The sequence below is a fragment of the Oncorhynchus keta genome, chromosome 24 (genome assembly GCF_023373465.1).
Source record: "Oncorhynchus keta strain PuntledgeMale-10-30-2019 chromosome 24, Oket_V2, whole genome shotgun sequence".
Taxonomy (NCBI): domain Eukaryota; kingdom Metazoa; phylum Chordata; class Actinopteri; order Salmoniformes; family Salmonidae; genus Oncorhynchus; species Oncorhynchus keta.
This window is the reverse complement of record NC_068444.1, coordinates 14,969,952-14,983,771: the sequence shown is the minus strand read 5'-3', so window position 1 is coordinate 14,983,771 and position 13,820 is coordinate 14,969,952. Positions and strand designations below refer to the sequence as shown.

Genomic DNA, 13,820 nt, shown 5'->3' with positions numbered 1-13,820 from the left:
TTCATGGTTGAAGGTTTCACATAATGACATCACCCTGCGACAAGACTGCTGTAAGCTTGTCATCTTTATGGTTGATATTACATTTATGTTTGGTATTATGTTTATATTTGGTGCGCTCTTAGATATGCAGAGGTTTTTGGACTGATAAATAAGTTAATATCATATATCGCATGCCCGACCTGGGTCAAATACTTTCAAATATGCGAGCCGCGGTTGATTTACTTTAGCCCGACTCAATTGAACAAATGGAATGGTCCCAGAAATGTAAACGCCAAGCTAAACCAAGTCATCCTCAAATACTTTGTAATATTTATAGGTATTTGACATAATGTATTTGACATAATGTATTTGTCGCAGGTCAGATCACTAGGTATTGTGTCTTACATTGCCACGTTTTGAATTAATGTACGTCTTAAAATGAATGTATGTAACTATATATCTATATATTGTGTACAGATTGTGTACAGTATAGTTTATTGGGAAATGTTTTATTTGTACTTATTTTCTATTTGAGATTTCCTGTTTAAATGATTCAACTAGAGAGATATAAGTGAATTTAATATAGTAATCCGTCCGTTTCCTTGCAGTCTCTTCATTACCATTCTGTATCGATCTCCTTCTGTTGGGTAGATTTAGTGTGCATCCAAAATGGCACCCTATTTTCTGTATACAGTAGTGCCCTACTTTTTTAAGTAGTGCACTAATTAGTGAATAGGGTTTAATTTGGGGCACCACCTTACTTTCCCCAGTTGGGAAACATTATTAGCAGCAAGCTGTCAGTCAGAGTGTTGGCATGGCCTCTGCTTTTCTTTCAGTGCCTTTATTTCAACATTCAAAATGTCTCTGTAATGGGTTCACTTCAGCCAGTCAGTGACACAGTGCCAGGGCCAAAAGGAGATGTGGCTATTATCTCTGTGTGTAGTCTTGGTGTTTTTCATATTTTGTTGAATTAAAACGTGTAATTTAAATGGATTTTTATTTGGATTTCATGTAATGGACGTACAGAAAATAGTCCAAATTGGTGAAGTGAAAACAAAAAAACCTTGTTTCGAAAAATTCTCAAAAATAAAAAATGTAAAAGTGGTGTGTGCCTATGTATTCACCCCCTTTGCTATGAATCCCCTAAATAAGATCTGGTGCAACCAATTACCTTCAGAAGTCACATAATTAGTTAAATAAAGTCCACCTGTGTGCAATCTAAGTGTCACATGATCTGTCACATGATCTCAGTATATATACACCTGTTCTGAAAGTCTGCAACACCACCAAGCAAGCGGCACAATGAAGACCAATTAGCTCTCCAAACAGGTTAGGGACAAAGTTGTGGAGAAGTACAGATCAGGGTTGGGCTATAAAAAAATATCAGAAACTTTGAACATCCCACGGAGCACAATTAAAAAAATAGAAAGAATATGGCACCATAACAAACCTGCCAATAGAGGGCCGCCCACCAAAACTCACAGACAAGGCAAGGAGGACATTAATCAGAGAGGCAACAAATAGACCAAAGATAACCCTGAAGGAGATGCAAAGCTCCACAGTGGAGATTGGGGTATCTGTCCATAGGACCACGTTGTCTGGAGTCAGCAACACCTCTCATAACCTCGTGAAGAACACCATGTTTTTCATCGGCAGGGACTGGGAAACTTGTCAGAATTGAAGCAATGAGGGATGGCACTAAATACAGGGAGATTCTTGAGGTAAACCTGTTTCAGTCTTCCAGAGATTTAAAACTGGGATGGAGGTTCACCTTCCAGCAGGACAATGACCCTAAGCATACTGCTAAAGCAACACTTGGGTGGTTTAAGGGGAAACATTTAAATGTCTTGGAATGGCCTAGTCAAAGCCCAGACCTTGGAATGGCCAAGTCAAAGCCCAGACCTTGGAATGGCCTAGACAAAGCCCAGACCTTGGAATGGCCTAGTCAAAGCCCAGACCTTGGAATGGCCTAGTCAAAGCCCAGACCTTGGAATGGCCAAGTCAAAGCCCAGACCTTGGAATGGCCAAGTCAAAGCCCAGACCTTGGAATGGCCTAGTCAAAGCCCAGACCTTGGAATGGCCTAGTCAAAGCCCAGACCTTGGAATGGCCTAGTCAAAGCCCAGACCTTGGAATGGCCTAGTCAAAGCCCAGACCTTGGAATGGCCAAGTCAAAGCCCAGACCTTGGAATGGCCTAGTCAAAGCCCAGACCTTGGAATGGCCAAGTCAAAGCCCAGACCTTGGAATGGCCAAGTCAAAGCCCAGACCTTGGAATGGCCAAGTCAAAGCCCAGACCTTGGAATGGCCAAGTCAAAGCCCAGACCTTGGAATGGCCAAGTCAAAGCCTCAATCCAATTGAAAATCTGTGGTATGACTTAAATATTACTGTACACCTGCAGAACCCATCCACCTTGAAGGAGCTAGAGCAGTTTTTGCCTTGAAGAATGTGCAAAAATCCCAGTGGCTAGATGGATGTGCCAAGCTTATAGAGATATACCCCAACAGACTTGCAGCTGTAATTGCTGCAAAAGGTGGCTCTACAAAGTATTGACTTTTGGGGGGGTGAATAGTTATGCACGCTAGTTTAGTTTAGAGTTGTTTTGTTCTTTTGGTTTTCTGTTCTTAATATTTTGCATCTTCAAAGTGGTAGCCATGTTGTGTAAAGCGTAAATCAAATCATACAATCCCCCCAAAATCTATTTGAATTCAATGTTGTAAGGCAACAAAAAATGCCAAGGGTGTGTGTGTGTGTGTGTGTGTGTGTGTGTGTGTGTGTGTGTGTGTGTGTGTGTGTTTGTGTGTGTGTTTGTGTGTGTGTGTGTGTGTGTGACATAGTTTCTGAGCCGTTACATAAATCCTTGAACTACAAATCAAACCGTCTCAGCCCCTTTGAAGAAAGAAGGACACCAGATTTACACCAGACCCACTGACACACTGGAATTCACTACATTATTGTTCACCTGCTGTAAATACAATTCATACACTCTGAATTAAATGCAATATTTTAATGTGAAACTACACCCGTGTAAATAATAATTATTTATGTCAATAAAATTGAAGAAAATGGCAGTCAGTCAGAATATAATATATAATAATAATAATATATGCCATTTAGCAGACGCTTTTATCCAAAGCGACTTACAGTCATGTGTGCATACATTCTACGTATGGGTGGTCCCGGGGATTGAACCCACTACCCTGGCGTTACAAGCGCCATGCTCTACCAACTGAGCTACAGAAGGACCACAATATGTCAAGAGGCCTACAAAGCCAACCAATCCACTTATATAAGGGTCCTCTGTACATAGGGCCTAAAATAACTCCAGCTGCAGAAAGAGAGGGGGAAATAAATGTAGTAATCTCCCTCACAGAGGAGGCTGGTGGGAGGAGCTATAGGAGGACAAGCTCATTGTAATGGCTGGAATGGAATCAATGGAATGGTATCAAACACATCAAACAAATGGAAACCAAATGTTTGACTCCTCCCACCAGCCTCCTCTGCTACCTCAGTGGTAGGCTCCCACACAGTGTTGCACCAAATACATTTTGATCGCTCTTTCTCTCTCTCTCTCTCTCTCTCTCTCTCTCTCTCTCTCTCTCTCTCTCTCTCTCTCTCTCTCTCTGTAATCACTCTCAATGCAAATAGTCTGAGTAGCCATTTGATTAGCTGTTCAGGAGTCTTATGGCTTGGGGGTAGAAGCTGTTATTAAGAAGCCTCTCAGACCTAGACTTGGCGATCCGGTACCGCTTGCAGTGCGGTAGCAGAGAGAACAGTCTATGACTAGGGTGGCTGGTGTCTTTGACAATTTTTAGGGCCTTCCTCTGACACCGCCTGGTATAAAGGTCCTGGATGGCAGGAAGCTTGGCCCTGGTGATGTAATGGGCCGAACGCACTACCTTTGTAGTGCCCTGCGGTCGGAGGACGAGCAGTGGCCATACCAGGCAGTGATGCAACCCGTCAGGACGCTCTTGATGGTGCAGCTATAGAACCTTTTGAGGATCTGAGCACCCATGACAAAAAAAAAGTAATTACATTTTTTATTTTACATTTTATTTAACGAGCCAGCCTAAAACCCCAAACAGCAAGCAATGCAGGTGAACAGGTCAGGGTTCTATAGCCGCAGGCAGAACAGTTGAAACTGGAGCAGCAGCACGGCCAGGTGGACTGGGGACAGCAAGGAGTCACCATGCCAGGTAGTCCTAAGGCATGGACCTAGGGCTCAGGTCCTCCGAGAGAAAGAAAGAAAGAAAGAAAGAAAGAAAGAAAGAGAGAAATATAGAATTAGAGAGAGCATACTTAAATTCACACACGACACCAGATAAGACAGACTGACCCTAGCTCTACGACACATAAACTACTGCAGCATAAATACTGGAGGCTGAGACAGGAGGGGTCAGGAGACACTGTGGCCCCATCCGATGACACCCCCGGCAGCAGCAACTCAAGAGGGAGCCACCAACACAGAGGATAATGAGGTGCTGGACAGAGGAGGCAGACTCAATTCTGCAGGACTACATTACATTACATTTACATTTAAGTCATTTAGCAGACGCTCTTATCCAGAGCTACTTACAAATTGGTGCATTCACCTTATGACATCCAGTGGAACAGCCACTTTACAATAGTGCATCTAAATCTTTTAGGGGGGGGGGGGGTGAGAAGGATTACTTATCCTATCCTATTATTTTAGGATAGGATTTTGAGAATGCTGATTGGAATATGTTCAAAGATTCATCCAACCAGGGCTCATCCATCAACATTGAGGAATATATATCCTCAGTCACAGGCTTCATTAGGAAATGTGTGGATGTTTTACCCACAACAACAATGTGGACATACCCCAACCAAAATCCCTGAATGAACAGAGATCTCTGTACAATGCTGAGAGCCCGTAGTGCACCATTCAATGTCAGCAGAATGGACCCAGGGGTCAGGTTTTACACCTGTAAATAAATATTGGACAATAAATTGGGCCTTCCTGTATTATACTTACAGTATGCTAAAATGTTTATTCTATTCTACTGAGCCATTTACTTTATGTTCGTGTTCTTATCTTGTATTATTTCTTATTGTAGTTGCATTGTCGAGAAGGAACCTGCAAGTAAGCATTTAGTTGGATGAAGTACACCAGTGGAGGCTGCTGAGGGGAGGACGGCTTGTAGTAATGGCTGGAACAGAGTCAATGGAATAGTATCAAGCATGTGGTTGATACCAATCCCTTGACTCCATTCCAGACATTACTATGAGCCGTCCTCCCCTCAGCAGCCTCCACTGATGTACACTGAGGATACCAAACATTGGGATAATTTTGAGTCGTACCTCTCATTTTGCCTTCAGAACAGTCTCAAATCGTAGGTGCATGGACTGTACAAGGTGTCGAAAGCGTTCGACAGTGATGCTGGCACAGGTTGACTCAAATGCTTCCCACAGTTGTGTTAAGTTGGCTGGATGTCCTTTGGGTGGTGGACAATCCTCGATATACATGGGTTACTGTTGAGGATTAAAAACCCAGCAGCGTTGCAGTTCTTGACACAAACGGGTGCATCTGGCACTTACTAACTAACCCCGTTCAAAGACACTTACATTTTTTGTCTTGCCCATTCACCCTCTGAATGGCACACATACACAATCCACGTGTCAATTGTTTCAAGGCTTAAAAATACTTCTTTAACCATCTCCTCCCCTTCATCTACAATGACTGAAGTGGATTTAAGAAGTGACATTAATAAGGGATTTTAGCTTTTACCTGGATTCAGCTGGTCAGTCTATGTCATGGAAAGAGCAGATGTTCTTAAAGTTTTGCATACTCAGTGTATACCATGTGTATCCCGTATGACTAATAAAACCTAATTATCACACTCCAAAGTCGTATGTCATGCCCTCAGCACTAACACCTTTAGTCAGTCACTGTGAATGGAGGGAGAGACAGAGCTACTGAAGTGTCCGAGTCACTGCTAACAATAATGTTGGATCATACATTTGTTTATAAAAATAAGACAATAATGGTACCAATAATTTATTTTACTACACCGGATGCGTGTCCTTGAATTTTATATTTTCAAATCGCACACAGAAGTAGTTATAGGGATAATTTAGTTTCTAATGGCACCCTGCAGTACCACGGTCAGCCTTCAACTTTAGCTACTCAGTGAGAGGGGGCAGCATTGAGCTAGCCTCTATAACGTCACTTCCTGGAGTTACTGAAACAGCGGAAGTTATGTCTCCATGAGACACCATCTTAACCCACTTAATTTGGCTTCAAACTGCTATTGCGTCTTCACATATGAATGAATGGTGTCACGTGATCGATGGATTTGTCCATTCAGATGTCATTTAATTCAACCTCCTACCTGAGCATAGCAGGAAGTAATATAATAATAATAATAATAATAATAATATATGCCATTTATCAGACGCTTTTATCCAAAGCGACTTACAGTCATGTGTGCATACATTGTACGTATGGGTGGTCCCGGGGATCGAACCCACTACCCTGGCGTTACAAGCGCCATGCTCTACCAACTGAGCTACAGAAGGACCAGAAGTAGGCCTCAGTTCCTCTTCAACTACGTGGTAAGTATGCACTACACCACTATGCTTGAAAATATGAAGAGTGGTAGGTACTCAGTGATGTGTTGTGTTGGATTTGCTCCAAACATAACACTTTGTATTCAGAACATGAAGTGAATTTCTTTGCCACATGTTTTGCATTATTTCAAACAGTAAGTAACACAAAAAAAATCCCAGGGCCTAGAAATGTCTTATATGGCCATAAAGCTTAGATTCTTGTTAATCTAATCGCACTGTCCCATTTAGAACAGCTATTACATTGAAAAAATACCATGCTATTGTTTGAGGAGAGTGCACAACAACAAAACTTTTATCACGGCAACTGGTTTGATACATTCACCTCTGAAGGTAAATAATGTACCTTACATTCAGTCATCTTGCTCTGATTTGTCATCCTGAGGGTCCCAGAGATAAAATGTAGCATAGTTTTGTTTGATAAAATCCATTTTTACACCCTGCTGTCTCTGGCTCCACACCCACCCCACATGGCCATCTTAATTATCATGACCTGCCGTGTTAGTTCTCCTAACCTACCACGTTAATTCACCTAACCTACCGTGTTAGTTCTCCTAACCTACCACGTTAGTTCTCCTAACCTACCACGTTAATTCACCTAACCTGCCGTGTTAGTTCTCCTAACCTACCACGTTAATTCACCTAACCTACCACGTTAATTCACCTAACCTACCGTGTTAGTTCTCCTAACCTACCACGTTAATTCACCTAACCTACCGTGTTAGTTCTCCTAACCTACCGTGTTAATTCACCTAACCTACCACGTTAATTCACCTAACCTACCACGTTAATTCACCTAACCTGCCGTGTTAGTTCTCCTAACCTACCACGTTAATTCACCTAACCTACCACGTTAATTCACCTAACCTACCATGTTAATTCACCTAACCTGCCGTGTTAGTTCTCCTAACCTACCACGTTAATTCACCTAACCTACCACGTTAATTCACCTAACCTACCACGTTAATTCACCTAACCTACCACGTTAATTCACCTAACCTACCGTGTTAGTTCTCCTAACCTACCGTGTTAATTCACCTAACCTACCACGTTAATTCACCTAACCTACCACGTTAATTCACCTAACCTACCGTGTTAGTTCTCCTAACCTACCACGTTAATTCACCTAACCTGCCGTGTTAGTTCTCCTAACCTACCACGTTAATTCACCTAACCTACCACGTTAATTCACCTAACCTACCACGTTAATTCAACTAACCTACCACGTTAATTATCCTAACCTACCACGTTAATTCACCTAACCTGCCACGTTAATTCACCTAACCTGCCACGTTAATTGTCGTAACCTGCCACATTAATTACCCTAACCTGCCAAGTTAATTGTCCTAATCTGCTGTGTTAGTTATCCTAACCTGCCAAGTTAATTGTCCTAATCTGCTGTGTTAGTTATCCTAACCTGCCAAGTTAATTGTCCTAATCTGCTGTGTTAGTTATCCTAACCTGCCAAGTTAATTGTCCTAATCTGCTGTGTTGGTTCTCCTAACCTGCTGTGTTGGTTCTACTAACCTGCTGTGTTAATTCTCCTAACCTGCTGTGTTAATTCTACTAACCTGCTGTGTTAATTCTACTAACCTGCTGTGTTAATTCTACTAACCTGCTGTGTTAATTCTACTAACCTGCTGTGTTAATTCTACTAACCAACTCATTACAGTTGTAAACCGCCAGGTATCAGTTCACACATTGTCACACATTGTCAGATGCCAGCCTGTGAAGAAAAACATTAGATTAACAATTTTCTCTATATTATCAATTGAGTAGATAGGTGGGGAAACAATTAAGTATCCTTGAAAGCTTGAAGCCATAATAGCCATGGACTAACTCAAGGATATTTGGGTTGATGTACTCCTCATCTTGTTAACAAGACAAACTACACGGGGTCTGGTAACATTCTGCACCTCCCAACAGTTAAAATAGAAAATCACAGGTTATCTGACTAGAATGGACAGGTGAGTCATCATGTGATACACACACACACACACACACACACACACACACACACACACACACACACACACACACACACACACACACACACACACACACACACACACACACACACACACACACACACACACACGAGTTCAGCCTGGCTGATACATTTGCACAAGGGGACTGAATGCACACACAGATGGGTGCGTTCACACACACCTGGTTTATAGAGGTGCATGGATGCAGAGTGGATGTCCTAATTATGGTTTGTTCAACAGGAGAGTTGAACATGCAGCTGGAATATACTGGAACACTAGAACACACTAGAACACAGGAACACTGGAACACACTAGAACACTGGAACACAAGAACACTGGAACACACTAGAACACTGGAACACTAGAACACTGGAACACACTAGAACACTAGAACACTGGAACACACTAGAACACTAGAACACTGGAACACACTAGAACAATGGAACACTAGAACACACTAGAACACTGGAACACACTAGAACACTGGAACACTGGAACACACTAGAACACTAGAACACTGGAACACACTAGAACACTGGAACACTGGAACACACTAGAACACTGGAACACACTAGAACACTAGAACACTGGAACACACTAGAACACTAGAACACTGGAACACACTAGAACACTAGAACACACTGGAACACTAGAACAATGGAACACACTAGAACACTGGAACACTAGAACACACTCGAACACTGGAACACTAGAATACTGGAACACTAGAACACACTCGAACACTGGAACACTAGAATACTGGAACACTAGAACACGTGCTGTTGAACAGCACAACATGCCATTATTATACTTGGACAACATTATATTATAATTACATTCTGAGATAGGCATGATACATGGAGGAATAGTGAAAGAGCCTCTTGTTTCTAGTGATATTATTTATGTGAGCAATATCCATGATGGGCAGAGAATAATGATGATGCTAATGATTACACTTTCCTGATTGTTTTAATTGATCATTTGTGCCTTAGGAATAGCCTATAAATAATTAAGACAGTTCATCAAATTGTTATTCCATCCACTGAGACAAACATGATTGATTTATAACGGATTAATATTTTATTTAAATAGATATAACGCATTATGTTGTCTCTCTCTCTCTCTGTCTCTCTCTCTCTCTGTCTCTCTGTCTCTGTCTCTCTCTCTCTCTCTCTCTCTCTCTCTCTCTCTCTCTCTCTCTCTCTCTGTCTCTCTCTCTCTCTCTCTCTCTCTCTCTCTCTCTCTCTCTCTCTCTCTCTCTCTCTCTCTCTCTCTCTCTCTCTGTCTCTCTCTCTCTCTGTCTCTCTCTCTCTCTCTCTCTCTCTCTCTCTCTCTCTCTCTGTCTCTCTCTCTCTCTCTCTCTCTCTCTCTCTGTCTCTCTCTCTCTCTCTCTCTCTCTCTCTCTCTCTCTCTCTCTCTCTCTCTCTCTCTCTCTCTCTCTCTCTCTCTCTCTCTCTCTCTCTCTCTCTCTCTCTCTCTCTCTCTCTCTCTCTCTCTCTCTCTCTGTCTCTCTCTCTCTGTCTCTCTCTCTGTCTCTCTCTCTCTCTGTCTCTCTCTCTCTGTCTCTCTCTCTCTCTCTCTCTCTCTCTCTCTCTCTCTCTCTCTCTCTCTCTGTCTCTCTCTCTCTCTCTGTCTCTCTCTGTCTCTCTCTCTCTCTCTCTCTCTCTCTCTCTCTCTCTGTCTCTCTCTCTCTCTGTCTCTCTCTCTCTCTCTCTGTCTCTCTCTCTCTCTCTGTCTCTCTCTCTCTCTCTCTCTCTCTCTCTCTCTCTCTCTCTCTCTCTCTCTCTCTCTGTCTCTCTCTCTCTCTGTCTCTCTCTCTCTCTCTCTCTCTCTCTGTCTCTCTCTCTCTCTCTCTCTCTGTCTCTCTCTCTCTCTCTCTCTCTCTCTCTCTCTCTCTCTGTCTCTCTCTCTCTCTCTCTCTCTCTCTCTCTCTCTCTCTCTCTCTCTCTCTCTCTCTCTCTCTGTCTCTCTCTGTCTCTCTCTCTCTCTCTCTCTCTCTCTCTCTCTCTCTCTCTCTCTCTCTCTCTCTCTCTCTCTCTCTCTCTCTCTCTCTCTCTCTCTCTCTCTCTCTCTCTCTCTCTCTCTCTCTCTCTGTCTCTCTCTCTCTCTCTCTCTCTCTCTCTCTCTCTCTCTCTCTCTCTCTCTCTCTCTCTCTCTCTCTCTCTCTTTAATGTCGAACTTCATGCCAATGTCTTATCTCCTTGATTCCGCTCCCATGAACACATTTAGCAAGGAGATGTCTCGTGTCTGATTTACACTCTCTGCAGGCTTACTGGGGCTGCCAAAGGTAGATTGGGGCTGTATCCCAAATGTCACCCTATTCCCTATACAGTGCACTACTTTTGACCTCTGTCCTAAGGCGCACTATAAAGAGAATAGGGTGCCATTTGGGACATAGCCAGGGCAATAATAATAAACCTCAGCACTTCCACCACAGCATGCCACAGGCGCCGAGAAACTCCCTCCATCATCATATTCCTCCTCTACCCCAGCATGTTACTGTATATTAACAGGTTATATTCCTCCTCTACCCCAGCATGTTACTGTATATTAACAGGTTATATTCCTCCTCTACCCCAGCATGTTACTGTATATTAACAGGTTATATTCCTCCTCTACCCCAGCATGTTACTGTATATTAACAGGTTATATTCCTCCTCTACCCCAGCATGTTACTGTATATTAACAGGTTATATTCCTCCTCTACCCCAGCATGTTACTGTATATTAACAGGTTATATTCCTCCTCTACCCCAGCATGTTACTGTATATTAACAGGTTATATTCCTCCTCTACCCCAGCATGTTACTGTATATTAACAGGTTATATTCCTCCTCTACCCCAGCATGTTACTGTATATTAACAGGTTATATTCCTCCTCTACCCCAGCATGTTACTGTATATTAACAGGTTATATTCCTCCTCTACCCCAGCATGTTACTGTATATTAACAGGTTATATTCCTCCTCTACCCCAGCATGTTACTGTATATTAACAGGTTATATTCCTCCTCTACCCTCCTCCTTGGTTCTGCCTCAATGCACCACATTAGTCAGAATCTCATTCCAGAGATGACAGTTGCTGCTGACGTTCAGACGCTGTATTGAATAAGAGGACATTGAGAGAATGATTGGAGCTGAGCCTCGCTCAAAAAATAAGCCCATTAGCTTGTATTGTTTGTCTAATCAGGAACAGTTGTTTTGGAGCCTGTCTTGCTCTCTCTTTAAGAATACCAGTCACCATCTTTAATGTCAAACTTCATTTGAATGTCTTGTCTTCTTTTTTCTGCTCCCATGAAGACATTTAGCAAGGAGATCTGTTGGAATTTGCGCTTTGTGAAGGGAGAGATTGAAAACATTGCGTTTCGACAGGCTGCCCAATTATTATTTTTCACTAATTGGTCTTTTGACCAATCACATTAGATCTTTTCACATCGGATATTTTTCAAAGCTGATCTGATTGATCAAAGGAACATACAGAGAACAAATATCAGAATTGGTCTGCTTGTCTAAACGCAGACTTTAGAAAACATTGATGTCTGATTAAAATGGCAAATTTTTTATTCCATTCAAGGAAGTTTAGGCTAAAGAGAGTAAAAATAGAGCTAGATATCTTGTTCAAAACTCCATAAAATGTATTTCCGTTGTTCCGGATGTGGGTGTAGTAAGTTAGTCTATAGAGAGAACGGCTATGCTCGAGTCCCAAATGGAACCCTATGCCCTATATATAGGTCCGGTCAAAACAACAAGGGCACCGCTCTCTATACAATTGAAGTTGGAAGTTTACATACACTAAGGTGTATGTAAACTGAGTCATTAAATCTAGTTTTTTAACCACTCCACAAATTTCTTGTTAACAAACTATAGTTACGGCAAGTCGGTTAGGACGTCTACTTTGTGCATGACACAAGTCATTTTTCCAACAATTGTTTTCCAGAGAGATTATTTCACTGTTTCACAATTCCAGTGGGTCAATAGTACGCAAGTATAAACACCATGGGACCGTGCAGCCATCATACCGCTCAGGAAGGAGACGCGTTCTGTCTCCGAGAGATGAATGTACTTTGGTGCGAAAAGTGCAAATCAATCCCAGAACAACAGCAAAGGACCTTGAAGATGCTGAAAACAGTAAAACGAGTCCTATATCGACATAACCTGAGAGGCCCCTCAGCAAGGAAGAAGCCACTATTCCAAAACCACCATAAACTACAGACTACAGTTTGCAAATGCACATGGGGACAAAGATCACACTTTTTGGAGAAATTTCCTCTGGTTTGTTGAAACGCAAATAGAACTGTTTGGCCATAATGACCATCGTTATGTTTGGAGGGAAAAGGGTTAAGCGGAGCGATACAGGGGAACCCAAGAGCAGACTCAGATGAGGAAACAGGGATGAATTAACTAAAATATTTATTGTTACACAGAGAGATATGGAGTGCAGATCCGGGGAAGCTCAGATGAGTTGCAGAAAAACCAGATGTGGAGACTGAGGTTGGAGCTGGCTGATTAGAACAGGATAAACAGGTCCTGAGGGGAATCCAACATAGTGGTGGTGAGTAAAATCCAGAGCAAGGTAGTTGGGTGGTGAGATGTGGAACAGGAGACAGGAGCCAGAGACAGAGCGGTACCGGCAATGAGAGGATAAACGGTGTCAGGCAGGGAAACAGGTGTAGCAGAGTAACAGGAGCTTACGTAATCATAAATGGCTAGAATCATGAACTGACTGAGCAGAGATTATGATCTGGCAGAGTGGAAGTGTCAGGACTGAGTATTTGTAGAAGTCTTGATTATGGAATGAGTTAAAGCTGGTAGGGATCTGCTCTGACTCCAGCACACCTGTCTCCAACCACACAATCACACAGAGAGGGAGAGGGAGAGGGAGAGAGAGTGTACAGGGGGAGTAACTGCAGGTCAAGCAGACACCGATGAACACCAGAGGGCGTAGCAGGAGCAGATGTGACAGGGGAGGCTTGCAAGCCGAAGAACACCATCCCAACCATGAAGCACGAGTGTGGCAGCATCATGTTGTGGGAGTGCTTTGCTGCAGGAGTGACTGGTGCACTTCACAAAATAGATAGCATCATGTGGTAGGAAAATTATGTGGATATATTGAAGCAACATCTCAAGGTATGAGTCAGGAAGTTAAAGCCTGGTCGCAAATGGGTCTTCCAAATGGACAATGACCCCAAGAATAAATCAAATCAAATTTATTTATATAGCCCTTCGTACATCAGCTGATATCTCAAAGTGCTGTACAGAAACCCAGCCTA

At 42.6% G+C, this 13,820-nt stretch overlaps 1 protein-coding gene across 1 annotated transcript in view; it reads left to right on the top strand.

Annotated features, from left to right (window-relative positions):
- Window positions 1-1,083, top strand: part of LOC118378112 (transmembrane protein 100-like) — a 2,866-nt gene extending 1,783 nt beyond the window's left edge. Inside the window, exon 2 of the mRNA XM_035765045.2 lies at window positions 1-1,083. This exon is cut by the window's left edge and continues 1,384 nt beyond it. The gene's annotated coding sequence lies outside the window, so the exon portion shown is untranslated.
- The last annotated feature ends 12,737 nt before the right edge of the window (window positions 1,084-13,820 follow it).